General features: G+C 38.4%; 2 long non-coding RNA genes across 2 annotated transcripts; one reads left to right on the forward strand and one right to left on the reverse strand.

The window, feature by feature from the left end:
• The first annotated feature begins 8,839 nt into the window (after positions 1–8,839).
• On the forward strand, positions 8,840–12,235 carry LOC148733905 (uncharacterized). Its single transcript, XR_016000224.1, has 2 exons — positions 8,840–9,489; positions 10,301–12,235. It is a non-coding gene; the product is annotated as an uncharacterized LOC148733905 (long non-coding RNA).
• On the reverse strand, positions 11,045–13,542 carry LOC148733906 (uncharacterized). The gene is made up of 2 exons (XR_016000226.1): positions 12,396–13,542; positions 11,045–11,644 (listed from the first exon to the last, which is right to left on the reverse strand). It is a non-coding gene; the product is annotated as an uncharacterized LOC148733906 (long non-coding RNA).
• Positions 13,543–13,563: the final 21 nt, after the last annotated feature.

Genomic DNA, 13,563 nt, shown 5'->3' on the forward strand with positions numbered 1-13,563 from the left:
TAGACCGCCGGATTGTGTTGTGCGGGAGGTCGAGGGTTCGAGTCCCGGCCAGACCAATACTCATGGTCTTAAAGTAACAGATGAGAATTTGCTACCTTTTTATAATATCAAGAAATGGATAGATATTCTAGTCTTCTCGGATAAGGACGAATGAACCGTGGGCCCCGTCTCCTGCAGGGTTAGGGGTAGAAGACGTTAATTTCCCACGCGCGAGATTACTGTGTGATGGATGTCCTCCTCTGGGATGGGATGGGTGGGTGTTATTGTTTTATAGGGCCCCATTTAAACTAGCTATTTCCTAAACTGGGCCACCCTGTCTAAATATTCGTAAATACAATACATACATTGATATCGAGCAATTAAATTTAAACTCTGGTTATGTGGTCGAATATAACATTTTCAGATACAATTAATATATGAAGTTCATATAACATTTTCAGTTGGCCGTTTCCTCTCCTTTACTTTGTCTCAGAATGAATTCATGTTTATGAAAGAGGAAGAAGATTTTCATGTAGAGGAACTGAAAATGCCAAATCAAAGATATATCGAAATACTTAGTGGCCAAATAAAATGACAATAAAATGTTTGGCTCCGGTCGGTTGGGGTTCTTAATGATGTTATGTTCAATTTAGACCATTTGTTTCATTTGTTTGCAAGGACCACAATGGAAACTACTGGTTCACCAGTAATTGTGTAATCCTATTAAAAGACTTCTTTTTTTTTTTTTTTAATTGGTCCAGGGAAAAGCTTGTTCTTGTGGGACTACACAAGAAATATATCTATGACACAAGGTGTTAACAACGCACCAGCAAAAATTCGGGGACGTAAAGAAATTTAATAAACTTGAACATGCATGTAATTGCTAGTGGTTTCCAGAATGAAGGTTACAGACATAATACATTATATTAAGAGCAGAACAACTAATTATAACAATGAAATAAATAGGAAACACGGATAATACAGGATGAAATATGAAACAAGCGAAGATAGGAGACATTATCTGACGATTTGGGAATACTGCATAAAGAACTAACGTTGCTCGACTTTGAACTAGCGAAGTCCTTGCAATTTTTTATAACCCGCGCGAAAATGGACCTATTTATACTATTTATACGCTCGGACTGGGGCGAGGCGGGGATTGGTTTCTACAAAAGGATTTGAAGCCAGAATTGCTATCGGGAGTACGAAACTTAAAGTAAAATTAAAAAGATTTCTTCAAGAAGAGGTGGATAATTCAGTTCCCCAATTTACCAAGTGTATGGATATGAAAAAATAGTTTGGTTGCTCGACGCTTAATGAAGGGCAAGAGATTATCAGTTTGTTATCTTTTGCTGAAGGGTGAATATTTGTGTGATGCAAATGTGGTCTTGTGGGTCTGTCTAACGCTAGTAAAAATTGTTATCATCTTGGGCGTTTTTTCGCTTTCGAGTTAGAAATGCGGTAAACAGTAGTAATTGAAATAGTACTGCAGTGCAAATATCGCCAATGTATTGTATCGTCAATATAATGATTATTGTAGCGTTACTTAATATTTGCTTGCTGTAATACAGTGGCTTTTTGTTTTTGTTTTGTAAAGTTAATGTTGTATTGCCTATTTCAAAATCCTCAGGATCGATTTTTCGGTATATTAACATGAAAGAACTTCCCTGGTCTAACTATAATTCTGATCTTAAATCTCTCGAGATTTCTTGGATGTGAATTAATTGCACATTCTTAATAGTGTAATTAGAAAAAAAAAAAGAAGGAAAAAAGAAAAAAAAAAAAACAGGAAATATTCTGGGACCATTGTGAGCTCAGACTCGGTCCTAGAATTATCCAAAGTGCTTTGGTGTCCTTTGAATGCGTTATTTAAAGTAAATATCTGAGTTGACCGCGTGAAAATCGAAAAAAGAGACACGGTAAAAAAGTTGAAAACTTTCATTTTTTACCCTCAGAAACTCTATAGTGAGTCTTTGGCTTCGGTAAATAACCCAGACCCAGGCGGTTTTGATAATTAATGACATCATGCTTGACTTCATAAAGCTCTTATAAATACTTCGTATATATAGCCCATTTAATATTTTTGTTCGCGCGTGATTGATCCAAAAGTATCAATCACCGAGAACATCCAAGGGATATGTTTGTTTGTTCATAACATCGTAACTGAGAATACTAAAAAGTGAATATTGCACGCAACAAACGGTAAGCTATTAATAATAATAATAATATAGATCAATTTCTATAGCGCATTTCCATGTAAATGCTCTAATGCGCTTTACAATACTGTGCGGGGGACTTTTCCAGACTGCCGGCGGCAGTTTACAATTAATAAAGGAGAAATTTTTACAGATGCCCCCTCCCCCCCTTCCCAGTAAACAGGCCAGACCACATCACAGTAATCTCTTGATGTGGGTTCTTTAACGTCCCTAGCCGAAATTAACTAATTGATAGGTGCAGGAGACGGGACCTCCGGCTTTACGTCCTGTCCGAGAAGACGAAGCAATGTGAGTGAAGCGTCTTGCTTAAGGACACAACGTCAAGCCCCAGCCAGGACTTGAACCCGGGCCATCTGACCTAGAGTCCAGCGCACTGACCACTGGACTACTCACGCCTCACGTGAGCTATTCATAAACACTTTTTCCTGCGAGTTGCTAAATATTTGAAGCAAACTAAACACAATAGCCTTCATTTGGAGCGAAAACATGCTCGTATAAATTTTTGTCCTTGGACATTATCTATTCCTCGAGGCTCACAATGTCGCTTACATCAGGACATAATCTAATCAGGCAACCTGTTGTTCAATCTGGAAGTACAAGCAAACTTGGCAGTCAGAACTGTACTCGATTAGAAAACCAACAGAAAACATTTAACCTTGCATAGATAACAATGGCCATTGTGGTTATTATCCCTGCTTTCGTTTCAGATTCTCATCTCTTTCCCGTTGCGAAGGTGTTTATCTGATAACACATTCCGTAATGGAGCAATAGGCGTCTGCTCTTGTTCACATACTTGTACACAGTTAAGGGAGCAGTAGGCGTCTGTTTTTCTTCACATATTTGGACACTGTTATGGTAGCACCTTTCAAAATCTTATCCGTGATGACGGGCAAGAAGCTAAGTACACATTGAGTAATAACTTCCTCTGCCATACTTGTGAATATGTACAACTTCTGTAAGGGAAGTTGTCAAGACTGGAAACTCATGGATTGCCTTTAATTTCTCATGGTACATTTAGGTACAAAGATAAAAGGCCTGATCTTTTGTCGAAAGGACCTCCAGTTCTCTGCTGAAATATTCAGTTTATCGGGCTTGGGAGATCATTTTCTGATAAAGAAGTAGAAGGTTCTTGCGTCATCTTTACGAGATATCGTGAGTGTTGTTTTGGAAGACTGAGAGTTTACAATAAAGGCAGACAAAAATTTTGAAATTTGAATCTGGATTTTTGTGTCGTTCATTTTTAATTAACTGTGCAATAGTGCTAGGATACACGCGTAGGATACACGCGTAGGATACACGCGTAGTAACAAAAAAACATGTTACCTATGGGGAGCTTTGTGAGTAACGTGGAGAAAGGCCGAGGCGCTTCTTGATTTTTTGAATAGGCTGACGGCTGGTGCTCTCAACAAATTAGTACAGGTGTGTCTTAAAAGCAGATGCATATTTTCTGCTTTGAGTTGTCTCTACAGAGTAAACTTCTGTTTACTTTTAAAGCATTAATGTCGCAACCTATCCGAAGTGAAAAGCTCTAGCTACGTCATAATACGCGAGATTTCGCGCGAGTCTTTATACCTAAAAACACTAAGTGAAAAGGCTCCATCGCGCAGATTTTAGTTATAAGGAACCTTAAACGCAGTCAGGACGGCAACGCTAAGGAAGACGTTGATTAAAAAATGAATTTCTGTTTTTCATTAAAATTTCGAAAATGGCTGTATGTATTCACCGTCTCTTACGGCGCCACACCTCAACCTCAACCTTACGTATAAAAGTAACATTGAGTTCCAAATGGAAATTAAAACAATTTGCCGTCGCGGTTTCGGTTTGCAGACGATGCAAATATTGCTGATTTCACGTTGCTGTTTTCCAAAGGACGGCTAAGAAATGTACTAAGTTTTAAAACGCGCGTGGTGAGCTATTGTTTTGCCAGTTCGATCTTTTGTTTTTCCACGTCCTCGTTGCCGTCGCTGTCGTTGTTTGCTTAAGGTCCCTATAATAATTAAATGGCAGACAACCCAGAATTGAGCCTTATCCCTGTCTATCGGTTGATATCTTTAATTATTTACCACGATGACTTCCTGTGATAATATTATGGCATAATTACACCAAATAAAATGTTTACAGGGTTATTTATAGCGTAAGAATGTACTTCGGGAATCACTGGGAGATTGTGTGATTTAAAACTGCTGCATTGATTTTGGCCCTGTACCAGCTGTGTTTGCAATATTATATCTTATTAACCAAGCGCGAGGGCCGTACTGGGAGAATATCGGCCTGAGGTTTTGATAGTACGGACCGAGCGCAGCGAGGTCCGTACAAAAAAGACCGAGGGCCGATATTCTTCCAGTACGGTCCCGAGCAAGCTTGGTTAATAAAAGATTTATCATACGACTGAAGTTCAAAAGGGACACAAGTGCGGTATCATTCGGGACCATTCGGGGCAGTGCCCGGTCCAATGCAAGTAGTTTGCCGGAAACAGGAGGGTCTGGGTCCGAGTATCTCGGTCGAGGTTAATTTATTCATGTAGCGTAGGTGTACGAGGTGTTTTTTAGGGTTTAGGGTTAATATATTCATATAGCGTAGGCGTACGAGGGGTTTTAGGGTTAATATATTCACCTAGCGTAGGTGTACGAGGGGTTTTAGGGTTAGGGTTCGTGATTTAAAAAGTAACGGTACAATAAAAAGTACAAAGAAATCCAAGATGGCGTCGGAAACAAAGGGTACAAATTAATCCAAGATGGCGAAGGGATTAACCATGTTTATTTTTGTTCACTCTGCACGATATTTGACTTGTAAATAGGTAACATATGCTAGAAAAGCGGTCATCATGTCTTTGTACAATTGATGCAAAGTAGAATGTTCTCCCACTTGTGAATCATAACTTTCAATCTCGTCAATGTATCTTGACACTTGTCTGCGTATTTTACAAAGATCTTGCGTGGTAGCTTTTTCTTTGACGACGGCAAATAATTCATCTAGCACGGTCCCGCCCCACTGGGGATTCTGTTCAATCTCTTCGCTTAAATGTGCTAAGAAGATCTTTTAATATAGAGCTGACAGGTGTCAATCAGCGATCTGGCTCGTCATCAGAAGTATTGTACTCAGTGCTGTAACCAGAAGAAGATCTGATAATATATTTGACGAGACGGTCAGAGAAGTCAACGCATGGTCAAATCCAATAGGAGGTCATACCTGAGTTGAAAGCGGTGCAGACGGTGTCAAATAAGAGCAGTGTTTTCGTATAATTTTTTTCTTACATTCAAAATCCAAGAGAGAGAGAGATGATTTCTCCCGATCTCGGTCTCAGTTACATGAACGAAATATTGAAAAGCATTGTTAGATTTGCAGACACCGACGCATTAGAGCGAATTATAAAAAGAGGAGAATTGTACTACCAAGATCCAGAAGGACCTTGTTCGGACTACGAAACGGGTGAACTAGTTGAAAAGAGGAACCAGATATTTAAAGCCGTGTTGGAATATACAAAACTAGTATACGCGCGTGAAGTTTCAGAAGCAAAGGATGGCCATGAATAGGGTCGATAGACAACATTACATTGTGGACAATCCAAAAGTAGCCGTTGTGGAGATAGAAAGCATCTTGGATATTATTTCGCATGCGGATGAGGATTCTTTGAGGAGAATGATGCGGCATGCTCCAGCTTATATGAAACCTCATAATTTCGATAAAGTGATTAGAGAATCGAAGGAGACATATCCAAACAAACAATTTAAAAATGATGAAACATATCAATTACACAGGAACGAAATCATGAAGTCCATTTATAATTACGTGGAACACATATTTGACAGTCACGATTGGGATGAAGAGGCAGAACTTTCAGACTAAATATCATTTTTTTCTTGCGGACACGTGAATTTTCAGTGAACTGGTCATACCTTGTGATGACAAATATGGTCGAAAGACAACATTATATTGCTGTCAATCCTAAAGTAGCCGTTTAGGAGATAGAAAGAATCTTAGATATTATTTCATACGCGGGTGAGGATTCTTTAAGGAGAATGACGCGCCATATTCGAGCTTATATGAAACCTCATAGTTTTGATAAGGTTATTAGAGAATCCAAGGAAAAACCAATAAAGATAATGAAACCTAAGATGGTGTTTAATCCTCCCTTAGGGAAAATGATTTCGAGATAAAATGAATATTCAAAAAAACCTTCATTTCAGAATAAAAAGAAAAAAATTGTCGTGACCAGGATTCGAACCTGGGTTATTGCTGACACTCACACCCCTAACTCTCACCCTAAGCCCAGTTCCCTAACCCACTTATTCCCATATCAAAATCAAAATAAAAACCCAAACAGTCAAGCATAACAAACAATGGAAACAATAGAATGCAAGATGGTGACTCATACTTCCAATGGTGAAAGTGATTTCAAGATGTCGTTAGCATTCGTATCGTGTAAAAAATTCGAGAATAAAAGAGGCTTGTTTCCGCCTAAACCCTATGATGGGATGTGAATAATTCATCCTACTCCAATAAAATGAAAATAGTTCGGATGGTGATCACATGAGTATTCAGAATTCTCTGAAAGTGACCAATGGTCCGTTTGAGGTCAAAACATGCGATAGCTTTTATCTCAATAAAAATGTTTACTTAGTTCAAATCTTAATTAAAAATAAACTGTAACGCGCGAGTGTGATCACTAGCAGTGACGAAAGTGTTTTAAATTCTATACAAAATTCCGCAAGTGAGGAAAATAACAACGATACATCGACGCAATTCAATGGCAATGATTCTAAGAGAATAATTAAATCTCCCGTTTAAAAAGATTATCAGAAAAAAATCGAACGAAAAGGGTATTCAAAAACGCAGCACCATGCTCATTAACATTTCCATTTCTCGGGGAAAAATGAACCACAGAGCAGACAAACCGGGGGAAAATACGAATTGTCAGCAGGCGTTGTAATTGTCTCATGATTATCTGTCCATCAAATTTTAATCAAGTCATAGCATCCTTACATGTTTTCGGATCAAAGTCAATGACCTGTCTGTCAAAATTGTTACCGAGTCATGACGTGTGTCAATCAATGATACATGACGAGCTTTGCTCATGAAAAAAATTCTCAGCAGGCATCGTAAACTGATGCCGAGGTTTGGGGAAGAAGGCGTTGGGTGGATGTCATCACATTAATTACACCACAATGTAATTATACAGATTAGCGCCCACGAATCCACGAGAGATACGCGATTGCGTGCGAGTTAAAGCGGGGTCATCTGTTGGCGATGAAAATCAAAATCATGAAATGAAATGAAGTTTGTTGTGCGCGTAATGGTCATAAAATACTGCGTTATCTCTGTTTCTGCCTGTTTCCTTATAACGACATTTTTAATCACGTAGTCTTTCAAAGATCCTTCCTTTTCACAGAAGAGGCAAAACCAGCGAGGCGCCGTATTCGAAAAGCCTCTCTTTCGATTATTTAGGTATGATTCCTACGCTTGGTTTGCCATAAAACAGTAACAAAAGATATCGCAATTTTCATGTGCCGTACGACCTGAATAACAACCGTATCGAATTTCCAGTATTGCGTCACTTGGTGGATCGATCAGTGTTCACGCTTTGCGATCGTAGTACACGATGTTATTGTTTTGGTACAAAACCTGTGGCGGTCGCACAACTTGGCCTCGTATCCTGGTTAAATTCTTACCAATATTATAATATTAAACCTCGACGAGATATTTAATGTCGAAATGTCGAAAAGCATCATGTTTTCGATTTCGAAACCATTCCAAATGAAGTCATAGAGGCAGTCGGATTTTCGACGTGCGGCTTTCCACCGGCTAACTTAACCACGCAGAGTCTTTGCAGGATTACAAGTGCCACACTTGACCCTTGCAAGCATTGGTATCTACTTTTGAAAGAGGTATGTGACGTTCCTTTGCGTAAATATTTCATATGCGATGTATTTAAGATATTTCCCGACCAAATCCAAAGTGTGGCGACACGGGAACTTCAGCCGGCCAACTCATCGTTCGGAGTAGTGGGGTTAGCCAGGATTCCCGACCTCGTTCACGTTGTGTTCACGTTCTGTCTAATAGCTGGTCTATCTTCTTCGTAATAAACAATCCCCGACGAACTTATTAAATCTGCGGGATTTATGACTATCGTAAATCTGGTGAACTCCGCCACGCTAGACTTTGAGCCCGAAGGCGCGAAAAATTTATCTTTTGGCGCCAAACTCAGTCACGACTCCGAAGAGCTCGCTTCGTAACTTACCGAAAGATCAGCTAGAGTAAATTCCCTTGGAGTGGAACTGAAGAAGCTTCGAACACAGATTTCTCATCTCGAATCAGCCTGGAGTCAATTTTACAGACCCTTTTTTCCACCTCAATGTTCGTACCTTGTCGTGGTGAGGTGGCTTGAGTGCCTCAATGACCAATTGCAATACAATGCCTTTAAAGAATTCAGCTTCAGTTGATGGGCTGTATTTTCTGCAAGGTAGAGGCCAGACTAACACGGACTTTGTCATTGTAGTTATTGTTATGATTATTATAATTATCATTATCATTAATGATTTTGTTATTGTTATCATTATTTTTATGATTGTGATGGAATCATTTTTAAAATGAAATAGGCTGCTCAATGAGGATGGCATGCTAAGGCAAATAGATTTTCATTTATTTCCCCCCCCTCCCCCCAAGTAGAAATTCAAGTGTTTCTGATAGTTTTTCTCTTCAATAGATTGTTAGAATGCAGAAGATTTTCTAAGACACATTGTACAGAGGGCTTGTCTTAAGTAGTTGTTTTCTGATTCAAAACCACCTGCCTAGTTCTGTTTCTCTTGGGTAGTTAGTCCATGGACTGTTGTTATCTGATGGCAGAACTAACAGGTGGATCTGTTTCTCTTGGGTAGTCAGTCCATTATGGGCTGTTGTTATCTGATGGCAGGACCACCAATCTGTTCTGTTTCTCTTGGGTGGTCAGTCTATGGACTGTTGTTATCTGATGGCAGAACCAGTCCCTATTTTTTTCAGCTCTATGCTGTCAGTCTTTTATGGACAGTTATTTTTATCTGATGGCAGTTTTAGCTTGCTCTTTTTGTTTTGAAAAATGTGTTGCTTATGCTGTTTGTCACGTATCATCTGTTATTAGTCGGAGGCACTTTGGTCAATCAATGCTATCATTGTCTTCATTATTATTATAATTGTTAATTCAGCTGCTACTCTTCTCTCTTTGCCACAGGGCCCACTACAGACAGCACTAGCTTAATGAAGTCCCAAAACCTTTCACAATGAGCCAACTCAAGAATTGCAGTCCTGAACAGTTTTTGAGGTTTTCCTGGCTTTTCTTGAGATTATAATGTCTCAGTTTCCATTACTTGGATACTCATTCAGCTAGACTAACAATAACACTATTTTGTTCATAGATAAACATTGAAATAATCATAATAGTAATATAAATGATAATAATAATGATTTGTTATTGTTATCATTATCATTATCCTTATGATTGTGATCATCATTTTCAAATTGAAATAGGCTGCTCAGTGAGGATGGCATGCTTAGGCAAGTAGATTTTCATTTAATTCCTCCCCCCTCCCCCCAAATAGAAATTCAAGTGTTTCTGATAGTTTGTCTCTTCAATAGATTGTTAGAATGCATAAGATTTTCTAAGACACATTGTACAGAGGTCTTAAATAGTTGTTTTCTGATTCAAAACCACCTGCCTAGTTCTGTTTCTCTTGGGTAGTTAGTCCATGGACTGTTGTTATCTGATGGCAGAACTAACAGGTGGATCTGTTTCTCTTGGGTAGTCAGTCCATTATGGGCTGTTGTTATCTGATGGCAGAACCACCGATCTGTTCTGTTTCTCTTGGGTGGTCAGTCTATGGACTGTTGTTATCTGATGGCAGAACCAGTCGCTATTTTTTTTTCAGCTCTATGCTGTCAGTCTTTTATGGACAGTTATTTTTATCTGATGATAGTTTTAGCTTGCTCTTTTTGTTTTGAAAAGTGTGTTGCTTATGCTGTTTGTCACGTATCATCTGTTATTAGTCATAGGGTGACTTTGGTCAATCAGTGCTATCATTGTCCTTAGTATTATTATTATTAATTCAGCTGCTACTCTTCTCTCTTTGACACAGGGCCCACTACAGACAGCACGAGCTTAATGAAGTCCCAAAACCTTTCACAATGAGCCAACTCAAGAATTGCAGTCTTGAACAGTTTTTGGAGTTTTTCTGTCTTTTCTTAATTTGTTTTTGCCCCAGTTTCAATCACTTGGATACTCATTCAGCTAGACTAACAATAACACTATTTTGTTCATAGATAAACATTGAAATAATCATAATAGTAATATGAATGATAATAATAATGATTAGATTAATGGAAATAATCATAGGAATTATAACCATCAGGATAATGAACATTATTTCTCTAACTATTGTAAATATTTTTATCATTATTATTATTATTATTATTATCATTATTATTGTTATCATTGTTATTATTATTATTATCATTATTATCATTATTATTGTTATCAATGTTATTTTTATTTCCATCATGAATTATTAGAGATGCTTGGAAAAAAACTATCTATAGTTCCCTCCAACTCATTATTCTTTCAGTTAAGTGAATTAAGACTTTGTGAACAGTTACTGCTTTATTCTGTCATTCCTGATGACCATAGAAATGGTGAAAGTCCACAGATATTATCCCTCTAAGAGTTTCTCCAGGGTTTTTTTTTCCTCTGAATTTGGTTACAACAGAATGAAGGGCATCAGAGTATAGTGCGCCCAGCTAGACATGAATTGCATTAATATTACAGGGTCATTTTGCTGTATTCAGGGTTTAATCTTAGCCTTCTACAGACAAGTTTGTTCCTCTAAATTCAAAACACATTTTATCGTTTTTTAAAACAAACTTAAAAAAACTGCCAAGAAACAGCTACTAAATTTATGGAAACATGACGAACAAGTCAACTAGACTGTGTACTACACATCATTGAAATCAAAGTATCACTTTAGGAACATAAAATCGCAAGGTCAGTTTCCCATTTTTAGTGCCTGAGAAAAGATCAGGCCACCAGATTACTTCAAATTCTCTGGTTGCTCGTCCATCTCAATTTCCAACAACCATTTTAGTTTACTGGGTGAGAATCGTCCTTGATTTCTTGCCCCATGCTCTTTAATTGACCGCCTGTAAAGCTTGTTGAGAGTTTAACAGCTACTACTTGCAGCAACCTCCATATTCCCCCGATAGCTTTTCTTAACTCTAATGGTACAGAACTTTGATGACTCAGACCAGAAATAACATCATTCACTCAACCATCCCTGTAATAAAAAACTTTGGATTTTACTCTCCATACAGGGGGCCGCAAATGTATTTTTACCCTCGCACGTTTATAAAAGCATTCGGCATGCCTGCTAACAAAGCTTGGATGTATGTTTCAGGAACTTAGTATCTTTCAACTCGACACCATTTGCCTGAAACCAAAATAATAATTACGAAAGTTAAGAGATTATTTACTTCTGGAGTGAAATGTACTAAATGATTTGCCCTTTCAAACATAAACCTGAGTTATCAGGTTTTGTCAATCACAAAATTACACGCCGGGTTATTAGTATTCCTTGGGGACCTTCCTATATTATCATAAATATCTAAGACAAGCAGGTCATTTAGCTAGGTAATCTATGTTAAAAACCGCGCTGTACAGCACTTAATTATTTTCCTCACTCATTTTTCTCACACTGCAACTTCGCGTACTACGCAATTATTACTACGCAGTCATATCTGGTGTCCAATTGTGAGAAGAGCTTATTATTTTTGTTTTAGAGGTGAATTGCGATTTCTTGTATGTCCCCTATTTCGTCGAAGAAAAGCTCGAACAAATACTGAAAGTAATGAGTAAGTCACTATGAACAACTAGTGCAAAAGTGACAGCACTATCGAGCCAAACTGAGAACTGTTCTTTAATGATTTTTAACATGAACCACCAATTCTTACTATTTTTAATTTCTGCGTTTTAATAGACTTTGACATGTTCTTGAGAAGATATTAAATCGGTTAGCGCTGTTGTTCCCTTCTAAATTATTTTGGTGGAAGCGCCTCAGAAGACACTGGTTTAACTAAAACCATGTTAGGCGACGTTACATTTTGACTGCACAACCCGCAATTAAATTTAATTTTAACAGCTATTCGAGTGTGTGAAGAACGGAAAAGAGCAAAATTACATACCATCGGCCTTTCGATGCACGGACGAATTAAAACTTTTTTACAATTCCACTTATCCATTGCTTGTAACTGATAGACCTTGTCCTTATTCTTGCGGGAGGCCGTACGATCTGTTGTCCATTGTAGAACTTGGCAAACTTAGCGCACTCTGCCTCGAGCGCAACAATGTGATCTTTCGATTCTCTATCTCACTAGCGCAGTTGTTGTGTTGAACATGGACGAATAATACATCGCAGCGTGTCTTGTAGATAGCTAGAGATGCCATGCATGTTTAGGATAAGCGCTGAATATGGACGAGCGTTAAAGCCGCCACTGAAAAAGCACAATCGACCGTTTTTCATTGTAAGGATCAGGTCTTTCACACAGCTGTCAGAATTAAAGAGAGGAAGAACGTCGATCTCGCTCACCTCAGTAGCGGAGTACACCACGAGCGGCGACGATGATCAAACACCTGGAAGATCACCGTGGTGTCCCTCTACTCTTTGGTCTCATAACCAAGAGCGAGCCCTTTCGACTTGTCACTAAGTTTTACGGTTTATAAAACAAAGGCCCCGCTCTACACAAAGCCTTAAAGAATGAAACACTAGAAAAGCTTGCTTAGCTTGGAATTATAAAAATTTCCTTTCTTAAAAATCGAAGATTTTCATGGTTTCCGTAACTTCGTATTTTTCCAAATTTCCTCTTTTACATGTTATGCTGTTTTGCATTTTCTTCAACGTATAATTTAGTTCAGCGTCGATCATTTACCATCCTTAGAAGAAAATATTCTAATCTTTACGTTTAACTATAAAATTGCTTTGGCTTACATTGTGCGCATAAAAGGAGCGTTAAATTAAACATGAGTTGATTCCACGCGAGGGTTTTACCTGGAGAAATGCCTGCACACGAGAGACACCGACATTACCGCGTGTCCCTTTCTGGAAAACATACGTGTTATGACAAGAAAGGTCAGCTTAAGGGTTTTGGGTTACCCAAACTATGCAATTTTGACGCCGAAAAGTGCCAAAAAGTAATTACAGAAACTTCATCCGTAACACCTTGAACGTGCTGTGGGCGCGAACTGAGATCTTCTCTTACAGTTAATAATTGCCAGGCGGAACTCAGATCCGGCTTAGCCTAATTTGCATAATTTTTTTGGTGGGCAAAGCTCGTCATGCCAATGGAAATCTAG

Source organism: Stylophora pistillata, chromosome 4 (assembly GCF_964205215.1).
Source record: "Stylophora pistillata chromosome 4, jaStyPist1.2, whole genome shotgun sequence".
Classification (NCBI taxonomy): Eukaryota; Metazoa; Cnidaria; class Anthozoa; order Scleractinia; family Pocilloporidae; genus Stylophora; species Stylophora pistillata.